This window comes from Sander lucioperca, chromosome 3, assembly GCF_008315115.2.
Source record: "Sander lucioperca isolate FBNREF2018 chromosome 3, SLUC_FBN_1.2, whole genome shotgun sequence".
Taxonomy (NCBI): Eukaryota; Metazoa; Chordata; class Actinopteri; order Perciformes; family Percidae; genus Sander; species Sander lucioperca.
Window position 1 is genome coordinate 4,834,815 of NC_050175.1, and position 11,245 is coordinate 4,846,059.

Below are 11,245 nucleotides of genomic sequence, written 5' to 3' on the forward strand. Positions count from 1 at the left end.
AGGTTGATTACTTTGCTGTCATTCAAATTGTGTACCAAATGGCCAATTATCATCAGATTAACTTTACACTCTGTTAGCTGGTGGATAGCACCGATTACCTGCTTCCAACTACCAACGTTTATTTGTTGGCTGACAGGTTTGAACGCTACATTTGCTCAACTATTAAAAGGTAGGATCTTTTTTTCTAATGAAAGAGTGCATATCTTATCTCTCTGATTTTAAATGAATTAAAGGGAACACACAGATGTACTATTTGTGGTTATTTATTGAATATTTTGAACAACTGAAATCAATTGAAATCAAAGCACACATTACTTGAAATAAAGACATAAAATAAGTAGAAAATAACTGGATTTTTTTGCAACCAAATACATTTTAAATATTGCCATGTCAAAGTTTAAACACAGGGCTTTCAACAGGGGGAGACCGGTTTGTGTCCAGGAAAAGTGAAGACTTTCATCCTGCAAACGGGTGTTTTTTTTAAAGATTATTTTTTGGGCAGCCACCATAACTTTGTAGGATATTATAGGAATTGTTGTGCATAAGTCTGTGCAATATCATACAAACCTATTAATGAAAATGCGTTGAACTAGGGCTATATATGGCTTCTTGAACAGAAAACAGAAACATTCACTGCCTACCGTAATAGTTAAGAGTCCGATCCAGTAGTTAGCTTTTCCGGTGTTGGCTCTGTACATGGCACACTGCACTTGAGACTGATCATCATCATTGTGGATCGATACCAGTCCACCATTTGGGTACTTTCCACAGGTCACCTGAAAAAAACTCAGGAGAATTAGTTTTCACTGATACTTCATCATTTGTCATGTTAATTCCCTTATTTAATCTATCCTCGCTCAACCTGGAAATTGATCCGGTCCGCCATCACAAAGGCCGTTAACGTTCCCTAACCTCTGCTCTGAGGAGAGAGAAAACACAAGAGCACCTTTATAAAATGTTGAATGCAAAACAGAGGGAGGTAAAATAAGGCTTTATATCTTAATGAAAAACTTTCTCTTTTAAATGTTCTTATGTTTTTTCTTTTGCTGTTACACATTTCAATTGAAGCTTTTGCATTTAGGCTTTTCTATTGTTCCAAAAATACATTTCACCTTTCATTATTATATTGCCAAAAAAAAATAAGGATGTATTTGTCATTTTCCTTTTAATTTTAAATACTGGGTCAAATGACCCTCCATAGCTGTACCTCCGTAATCACAATATACTTATAGAATATACTATTAAATGTAACTCTGGAAATCCAGAGTTCTGGCGAGAACACAATCTGAATTAGCTCAACGAGTCCCTCTGGCCTTCAGTAACGATGATCATTAACTATGCCCTTGTAGCCGAGCTGCACCAATCGTATCGGTGTATTTCACTAAAAATTGGTTTTCTCAAATCCTCTTTCCTCACATCTTTTGCTGTACTTGAAAGAGTCAAGTGACTGTCTGACAGGATGAGGTCACATGTACTGTCTGTAGTCTGATGTGTGTGTTTTATCACCTCTGCTCTAGCAAAGGCCAAAGGCTGAGTATCGTAGAAGGCCTTCACACAGCGCTTGTTATCCATCTGGACCCAACCTTCACCGATCTTCGTGTTTTTACACGGTTCGGGCAGATATTTGGTCTTACACATTTCTGCAGGATCCCCTGTTTGACAGAAAGAAGACGTTTTGTCAGTTTTGTGTTCCCGTTGTCTGTGTAGACTGATTATTTAGTGACTTTTTCTTCTTACCGGCCGCAGAGTCGGAGATGAACATCAGCACCACCAGAAGAAGGACGGCAGCAACCACAACAGGACGCATGGTTCAGGGCTCAGAATATGCATAAACAACTCAACCAGGATGAAACTGAGCAGCTCAAAATGTTGAGATCTTTAAACTGACATTTAAAGATCCTTTTCTGTTCTACTAAAACACACAGAGACCAACGGGACTCACCTCAGGTGAAGTAGTGTAGTAGTCTCGTTCCTCGTTCCTCGTCCGTCTGGATGTCAGTCTGATCTCTGCCTCAGTTAAATATTCAGAGCTGATGCCCTGAATACATGTGATTTTACTAATCAAACACAAACAGTCTGAGAAAAACCAAGTGCCAAAAACATAAAAAAACTCAAGTCAACATAAGTCAATAAGCCCCGGGTCAAGGTTGGACTTAATGGTGAGATCAAACATGAGTGGTTTGTTTTTCATCAATTAAAAAATAAATTAAACTAGAAGCCAAAAAGGTGAAAGTTATAAGAGAAATGCTGCATTCATGTGGTGTCAGACACCTCGGATAAACAAGTTTCCAAGTTGGAAAATGCACGTTAATGCTTTCTGAAGTCGGTACAACTCGGAAAGATTTTGGTGCCCGACTTTCTGTCATATGCATCATCAACATGGCCAACTAAATGAGATGTTTTAGATTTACAGGCTTGACACTTTGGTCTGCACAAGCCTTAATGATAGTTTGATATAATTATCTTGATCTTGATTATTCTTGATGCATGTACATTTGTACAATAATTAAGTCATTCCAGACACATCAAAGACACATACTAAAATTTATTATTTTTTGTTATTTCAAACAAATTATTTTTTTACCCTTTTATTATATTATTATGTGATCGATGCCACTTTGTTCGTTGGTGCTCCTTTTTTATTGACAGATTTAGCTCCTGTACGTCCGTTAAATTCACATGTAGCAGAATATTTATAATATAGTCCAAGTAACCGGCACAGCTAAAGCAGCCGGTGGTCAGAGCTGCTGGGTTTCCAAAGTGGACTCCCTGCCTGGTCATCTTGGTTTTTTTAAAGAAGATTGTTATTGAGCATTCTCAAGTAATTTGAGATAAGTCCAATAGTTTGAAATGAATGATTTAAAAATAAGTTAAGACTTAAAAGCAAGATTTCTGTGAAGGTTCTCAGTCATCCCGGCCATAGTTATCCAAGGACGGTTAAATTCAAGGGTCATCACATTCTCACATGAGGTCAAATGGACAAATTAACATTTTCAAGAACCTTAACCAAGTCTAGTTGCCCTCAAATTTAACCTTTCTTGGATGCTTAGAGTGAAAAAACAGTAACAACTTTTTAACTGAGTTGTAATTTTTAGGTTCACAATGGCACATTTGCTGCCTTAAATTATGCAGTTCTAGTAGTTTCCCTCAGGGAAAGTAAGTTCAGAAAACTGTTGAACAAATATTCCTTAATTCTTCCCAGGATGACTCAGAGCTGCTAAGAACAAGCACAAGTTCAAAGTCTCCTCTGTTTGCTGTACAAGCCCCTTCAGGGTGAGGAGGACACCTGTATCTATAGAAAACTACTTTTACGATTAGGGTTGGCAGTAAGATCAACAGTCTATCTAAATAATCCCCGAGCAACAAGGCTTAAAAGATGCTGCAGGAGAAACGTAATGTGCCCAATGCCAATTTCCACACTCAGACTTTGAGGCGTGTTCCTGACAATGTTCACTAGGGCTATCTGGGTGCCCTTCATTCAGAAATCTTGAAGTGACAGAGGGACCCCTTTTAACATGCCAGTTTTTCCTTTGCCAAAATGTAGCTAATCTAATTTTATTAATCCCCTTCCCGACAAGCTAGCATGACATAGTTGGTACCAATGGATTCCTCAGGTCATCTAGTTTCATATGACAGAGCTGAATCAGAAAATCTATTTTTTACATAAAGTTACACCCCTGTGCTTTTCTTTCCAGGAAGTTATCAGCTGCAAAAAGACATTACAGGGAGCAGAGAGTTGTTGGCAGTTGAGGTGGCCCTGGGGGAGTGGCGCCACTGGCTGGAGGGAGCGGAGCTGCAGTTCCTTGTCTGGACAGACCTCAAGAACCTTGAATACCTCTGCTCTGCCAAGAGATTAAACTCCCGACAAGCCAGGGGGGCACTTTTTTTCAATTGTTTTCATTGTTTTACATTACATTACATTACATGTCATTTAGCTGTCTCTTTTATCCAAAGCGACTTCCAATTAAGTGCTTTCAACCCTGAAGGTGCAAATTCCAGACAAGTAGGAAGTCCAAGTACATGAGCTTTAAATAAGCAAAACTACAAAGAGCCATATGAATGTGCAGCTTCAAGAAATATATATATATATATATATAAATTACTTTTATTATTCTTATTTTTTTTCTCATGTTTATCCGAGGTGTAGTCGGAAGAGATGTGTTTTTAGCCTTTGTCAGAAAATGCGTAGGCTTTCGGCCATCCTGATGTCAACAGGGAGCTCATTCCACCATTTTGGAGCCAGGACAGCAAATAGTCGGGATTTCGTTGAGTGATTAGTTCTCCCTCGCTGTGAGGGGGCAGCAAGCAGTTTGGCTGATGCAGAGCGGAGTGGGCGGGTTGGGGTATATGGTTTGACCATGTCCTGGATGTATTGTATTTTAACTTGTCATGGTTCTCATAACATCTTGCCAAAGGACTACAGTTGAAAATTAGCCAGCTGGCTAACACTGGCACTTTTACAGAAATGTTAATGAATGTGTGCTGTCCTTTTGAATAAATAAATGAAAAAATTAATGAATCAACCTGGTTCCAAGAACCTTAAACCAGATGCTCTGCCTCGCCTTTTCAACCCTGATCATGTTTGGTGGGTTCAGTGTCCTGGGAGGTGGAGGAACGGGTCAAACAAGGGCAGCAAGATGTAACCATTCCGGTCGGTTGTCCACCGAACCAGCTGTTTGTCCCGTCTGAGCTCCGATCATAGGTGATCCATTGGGTCCACACCTCTCCCCTCACCTGCCAGTTAGGAGAACTTGTTTTGCTATTCAGCAACGCTTCTGGTGGCCAGCTATGGAGAGAGAGGTGAGGGAGTATGTGTCCGCCTGCCCTGTCTGTGCCCAGAATAAGTGCTCCAACCAGCCCACAGCTGGTCTCCTACACCCATTGCCAGTTCCCCAGCGCCCCTGGTCAGACATCTCTCGAAAATGCATCTCTGGTCTGCCCCAATCTGAAGATAACACCACTGTTCTCACTGTTGTGGATCGTTTTTCTAAGATGGCACATTTTATGGCAATGCAAGACTACATACCGCAGTATTTACAACCTAAGCTAGTTGGTGATCCTTGTCCCTAGAAAGGCCTTAAAGCAGCCATATTATGCTCATTTTCAGGTTCATAATTGTATTTTAAGGTTGTACCAGAATAGGTTTACATGGTTTAATTTTCAAAAAACACCATATTTTTGTTGTATTGCACCACTCTCTCTCACTGCTGCAGATCCTCTTTTCAGCTGGTCTCTGTTTTAGCTACAGAGTGAGACCTCTTTTCTTCTTCTTCTTCTGTACTATCTTGGATTGCACTTGCACATGCGCAGTAGCTCAGATGTAGATCATGTCAGCTAGCTAGCTCCATAGACAGTAAAAGAAAGGCTGTTTCTACAACTTCGGTCAGTTACAAGGCAGGATTAGCTGGGAGACTTCTAAATGAGGGCGCACATGGAAGTAGTTCTTTTGTAGATTATGGTGAACTTGTGTGTGTTGTAGCAGTGCTTTGCTATTGAGAACGAGGTAGCATGCTAGCGTTAGCATGCTAGCGTTAGCATGCTAGCGTTAGCATGCTAGCGTTAGCATTAGCGTTAGCATGCTAACACTAGCATGCTGCTAACGCTACAAGCTAATGGTTGCGGTTAGCCTGCTCGTTTCGGCTTGTGACGTCACAAGCCGTGCCGATGTTGACCAGCTCACCCAGAGACTGAAGGCAGGACACATTCAGAAACCGTATCTCACTCTAAACAGCATGGATGGATTTTTTTCAAAGTTTGTATGTGTGTGGAAGCACCAGAGACACAACATAACACCCCAAATCCCAGAAAAAGTGATTTTTTCATAATATGGGCACTTTAATATACACAAACTCAACAGAAAAATGCTAACTCTTGTTCCAAAACTGTGCTAAAGATCCAGCATGTTCATATGCCAAAACATTTAAATTAGATTATTAGGGCTAGGTTTTAAAAAAATAGATTTTCTGATTCAGCTCTGTCATATGAAACTAGATGACCTGAGGAATCCATTGGTATCAACTATGTCATGCAAGCTTGTCAGGAAGGGGATTTTAAAAAATGCTTCAAAGATTAGCTACATTTTAGCGAGGGAAAAACTGGCACGTTAAAAGGGGTTCTTCTGTCACCTCAAGATTTCTGAATGAAGGGCGCCCAGATAGCCCTAGTGAACATTGTTGGGAACACGCCTCAAAGTCTGAGTGTGGAAATTGGCATTGGGCCCGTTATGTTTCTCTTGCAGCATCTTTTAAGCCTAGTTGCTCGGGGATTATTTAGATAGACTGTTGATCTTACTGCCAACCCTAATCGTAAAAGTAGTTTTCTATAGATACAGGTGTCCTCCTCACCCTGAAGTGCTTGCACAGCAAACAGAGGAGACTTTGAACTTGTGCTTCTTCTATAGTTGTAGTTCTTCCTTAAAAAACCAAGATGACCAGGCAGGGAGTCCACTTTGGAAACCCAGCAGCTCTGACCACCGGCTGTGCTGTCACATCAGCTGTGCCAGTGACTTGGACTATATTATAAATATTCTGCTACGTGTAAATTTAACGGACGTACAGGAGCTAAAGCTGTCAATAAAAAAGGAGCACCAACGAACAAAGTGGCATCGATCGCATAATAATATAATAAAAGGGTAAAAAAAAAATAAGTTGTTTGAAATAACAAAAAAATAATAAATTTTAGTACGTGTCTGATGTGTCTGGAATGACTTAATTATTGAGCAAACTAACAGAAATGCAAGAATACTACAAATGTATCCTGCATCAAGAAATATAATTATATCAAACTATCATTAAGGCTTGTGCAGACCAAAGTGTCAAGCCTGTAAATCTAAAACATCTCGTTTAGTTGGCCATGTTGATGATGCATATGACAGCAAGTCGGGCACCAAAATCTTTCTGAGTTGTACCGACTTCAGAAAGCATTAACGTGCATTTTCCAACTTGGAAACTTGTTTATCTGAGGTGTCTGACACCACATGAATGCAGCATTTCTCTTAGAACTTTCATCTTTTTGGCTTTTAGTTTAATTTATTTTTTAGTTGATGAAAAACAAACTACTCATGTTTGATCTCACCATTAAGTCCAACCTTGACCCGGGGCTTATTGACTTATGTTGACTTGAGTTTTTTATGTTTTTGGCACCTGGTTTTTCTCAGACTGTTTTTGTTTGATTAGTAAAATCACATGTATTCAGGGCATCAGCTCTGGATATTTAACTGAGGCAGAGATCAGACTGACATCCAGACGGACGAGGAACGAGGTTTAGAGGTTTAAAACTTCAGTTTAAAGATCTCAACAGTTTGATCTTCATCAGGCATAAAAACAAAAAAAAAAACACACCTGCACTTTGAATCAACTAAAAGACTTCAGAGGACTTGAGGGAGATTCATGATTCATACAGTAAAATCAGACAAACTGCTGAAAAACATGAAATAAAATCAATTTATAATCATATCTGTCACTTATTGTGTGTAAAAACTAGCAGAATTTGGTGTAGAGCTCTCATTCAAAGATGACTTTCTTGTCAAGGAGTAGACTAGGACCCGATTGCAGAGATGCGAGGTGAGGCAGCAGTAGAAATCAGAGTTTAATAAGAACACAAAGAGACTTACAAATGTAAGCAGAGCAGGTGAGCAAATAAAAAAGGAGGACAAAAAACAGAGAAATCCTGGAACACGGAGATACAGCTAAATCACAAGGACCGACGACAAATGACACACCGACCAGGAACAGAAACATAACATAATAATCCCACAAAACACCAAGGAAACTAGTGATGGGATGTTTGACACCGAGGCACCGAAGCTTGTATCACTCCCGCAAAGCACACTGGTTGGAAGCAGTGTTGGAGCTCGTATCGAATTGAAATAAGCACGTGACTGATGACGTCCGAAGCTTCGAACGTCACTGAAACTCCGGAAGGGTTGGCTGGATTCATGGATTCATGGATTCATGTCGCTGCGTGCTTACCAACGGCCCGTTAGAATTCACTGGAACATCGCGGGGTTTATGAGTGTGGCTTGCAATTTATTTGATTAGCCTTTTAATGGAAATTAGCCTACTTACATACACCTGTACATAATTCTACGTAGCGGTAGAAGATGGAATTGTTGCTGCAGTTTATTGAATCCATATTTAGCCTAATTAAACATACTTACATTCAAATCCTGATCACAGTAATTTATATTATTATATTATGTTATATTCAAACATAGGCTTTATATTTTTAATTCAGTCATGTCCTGTTCATGTCATTTAATTCAAGTTCAGTCATGTCATGCCATATGCATGTGTCCATTCTGTCTCTCCCATGTTCATGTTGTAGCTTGGTTTGGCTGTGTCGAGTTCATAGCCGCTGTCATTTCTGCTATCTGACCACCAGATGTCACTGTGTTGTTTTTGATGCTTTGATGCTTCGGATCATCACAATCAATCAGGAAAAAGCTTCAGAGGCTTCACAAGGCTTCATTCGCCCATCACTAAAGGAAACACAGAAATTAAAAACACAGGATAATGAGGACTAACAAGGGACAGGTGGCCAAGGCAAGGCAAGGCAGGGAAACAGGTGAAACACATTCGGGCAATCACAAGGGAGGGAAAACACAGGAAGTAAAAAGACAAGACAAGACTAGGGAGAAAAGACAGAATTCAAAATAAAACAGGAAATGGGAAAACCAACAGAAAACATGAAACCAACTAAACAAAGAAACTTGACACAGGGACTAGACGTGACATTTCTTGTCTGTTAAGGTGGGGTAAGTCCTGGTGAAACTCATTTTGTGGCCAGTTAGTCTCTCTCAGCCTTCAAAGCTATAACCAACACTTCAGTTTTATCCTGGTGGAGTTGTTTATGCATATTCTGTATATATATAATTGTTCCTGTGTGTTATTAGATTATATTCCGGTTGGAAGCCCTGTGTTTAAACTTTGACATGGCAATATTTAAAATGTATTTGGTTGCATTCCACTTATTTTGTACTTATTTTATGTTTTTATTTCAAATAATGTGTGCATTAATTTCAATTTATTTCAAATTGTTCAAAATATTCTATAAATAACCACAAATAGTACATCTGTGTGTTCCCTTTAATTAATTTAAAATCAGAGAGATAAGAGATGCACTTTTTCATTAGAAAAAATATCCTACCTTGAATATTTGAGCAAATTTAACAGTTCAAACCTGTCAGTAAACATTGGTAGTTGGAAGCAGGTAATCGGTGCTATCCACCAGCTGACAGAGTTACAAGTTACTCTGATGATAATTGGCCATTTGGTACACAATTTGAATGACAGCAAAGTAGTCAACCTCAGACAATCATTTGTTTTCCATTTTTCTTTTTAGGCTCGTGCACAGCAATGGTGGGCTTGGACGGTTGACAGTGATATTGGTTACACCAAATAGGCTGATAGCCAGCCTGACAATGCTGGTCTCAGAGAGTCCTGCACTGAGATGAACTACTGGGGTAAGTAAACAAATGGTTTAGGAGGAGAGGTAGTAGATTAATAGAAATTAAAAACTTTTTTATTTATTAATTTTACCTCTGGCAAGATAAGAGAGGCACACTATGACAAATGAGTATAATTATTAAAGCAGAACAAAAAACAGGTCAAAGCAGAGGGGTATGAAGGAAGAACAGGACCCTCATTTTTAACTGTGCATACACTCTTTTCTACTCATAGAATATGACTGATCCATTTCTTTGTGTGACTGAGAGTTTGGGCACATTTAAAACTTCTCCTGACCATGAAGACCAACAAACCCTATACAGGATGTGCTTCTCATCTCAACCCTTAAAATCCCTACTGACACTGATTAACATGTTTCTTTCAGACTGGGGACTCTGGAACAAAGCGTACTGTTATGACAAGAAGCCCTTCGTGTGTGAAGTGAAAGTCTAGCAGTTCAGAGAGAACCTGAAGAGCAGCAGTTGGACCAGTCTGCTTCAACTGTAACCACTGCAAGCTTTTACATTTACTGCAATAAATATTCAGCATCAGAACACATGTTAATGGTTCCTGTTTCTTTTCCTGACACTGCCAGTAATCCACCTGTCCGCATGTCATGTATCTATATTTACAAGCAGAGCTAGTTTGTGATCCTAGAAAGGCCTACAAACACACAAACTAATCAGAAAAATGCTAACTCTCGTGGCCTCAAGATAAGTGTATATAAAAGGAGAATGCAAAATGGAGCAGCTTTTCTCCCCAAAAATGTGAAACACTTCAATAATTAATGAACCAGTCTGCACACTCCACTATAGGCTAACTTAAAATCAGAATCAGAAATACTTTATTGATCTTTATTGATGCTATTGATAACCCGGGGGACAATTCTTGTGTCACAGTTGATGTGCACAACAAGACATTTAAAGGAATATAAATAATAATAGAAGTTGGTGTGGTGTCTTAAATAGTAATGCTGTGATGCTGTATGAAGAGGAATCCGCCGACACTGTTCTTGATTATAAAAAGGTTTATTACAAACAAAGATTCAGCATCAATTTTACAGACCCATGGATATCTGGAGAGACGACCGACCCAATCTTCAAAATTTGTCGCTCTGACTTTTCTTTGTGTGAGCAACGTATATATCCTATGCATTGTATCAACATAGGACGTAATTTTGTAAGTATATCATTGGACGGATAACTAACCAATCAATGCATGTTATCTGGCACAACTCCAAAAAAGGTCTCTTCTGTCTTGGGGGGACCCCTACTCATGTTAACAATTTCCAGATGTTCTCAGTAAATGTAGGGTAAAGTTCATAGGACTCCCTTATAACAAACCTTTAAGCAAAGTTTATAGAAAGTTATAGAATGGTCATATACTACATTTCCCCCCTTCGAGACTTAATAAAGTCTCGAAAAACAAGAAGAGTAGGAATAACATTTCTCATTATAACATGTTCCTTATAATATAACTTTCGGAGTGTAAACAAATTTATAGTGTAACAAAATGAAATTGTTGGAGTGTGAGAGCGAAAAACCCATCTGGCAGCTGTCTTTTCAAGTAACCATCAATCAATCAAGATAGGAAAACTCTCTCATGGTCCCTCTGCCTAGGCGACCACCTCAGTACTCCAGATCAATTAGAAAATAAATCTTTATCAATTTATGTAGAATTATGGTTTAAGCAAATACATGTGAAAACCTCAGAAAATGAAATAAAATCAAAACAATGTCCAAATTCAGGCAGGTCGACCCTTCGGATCTGAAAAAGGACTTCTATTTCCTAGACCCCAT

At 39.1% G+C, this 11,245-nt stretch overlaps 1 long non-coding RNA gene across 1 annotated transcript; it reads left to right on the forward strand.

The window, feature by feature from the left end:
• The first annotated feature begins 9,359 nt into the window (after positions 1–9,359).
• LOC118494679 lies at positions 9,360–10,000 on the forward strand. The gene is made up of 2 exons (XR_004896804.1): positions 9,360–9,463; positions 9,832–10,000. It is a non-coding gene; the product is annotated as an uncharacterized LOC118494679 (long non-coding RNA).
• The last annotated feature ends 1,245 nt before the right edge of the window (positions 10,001–11,245 follow it).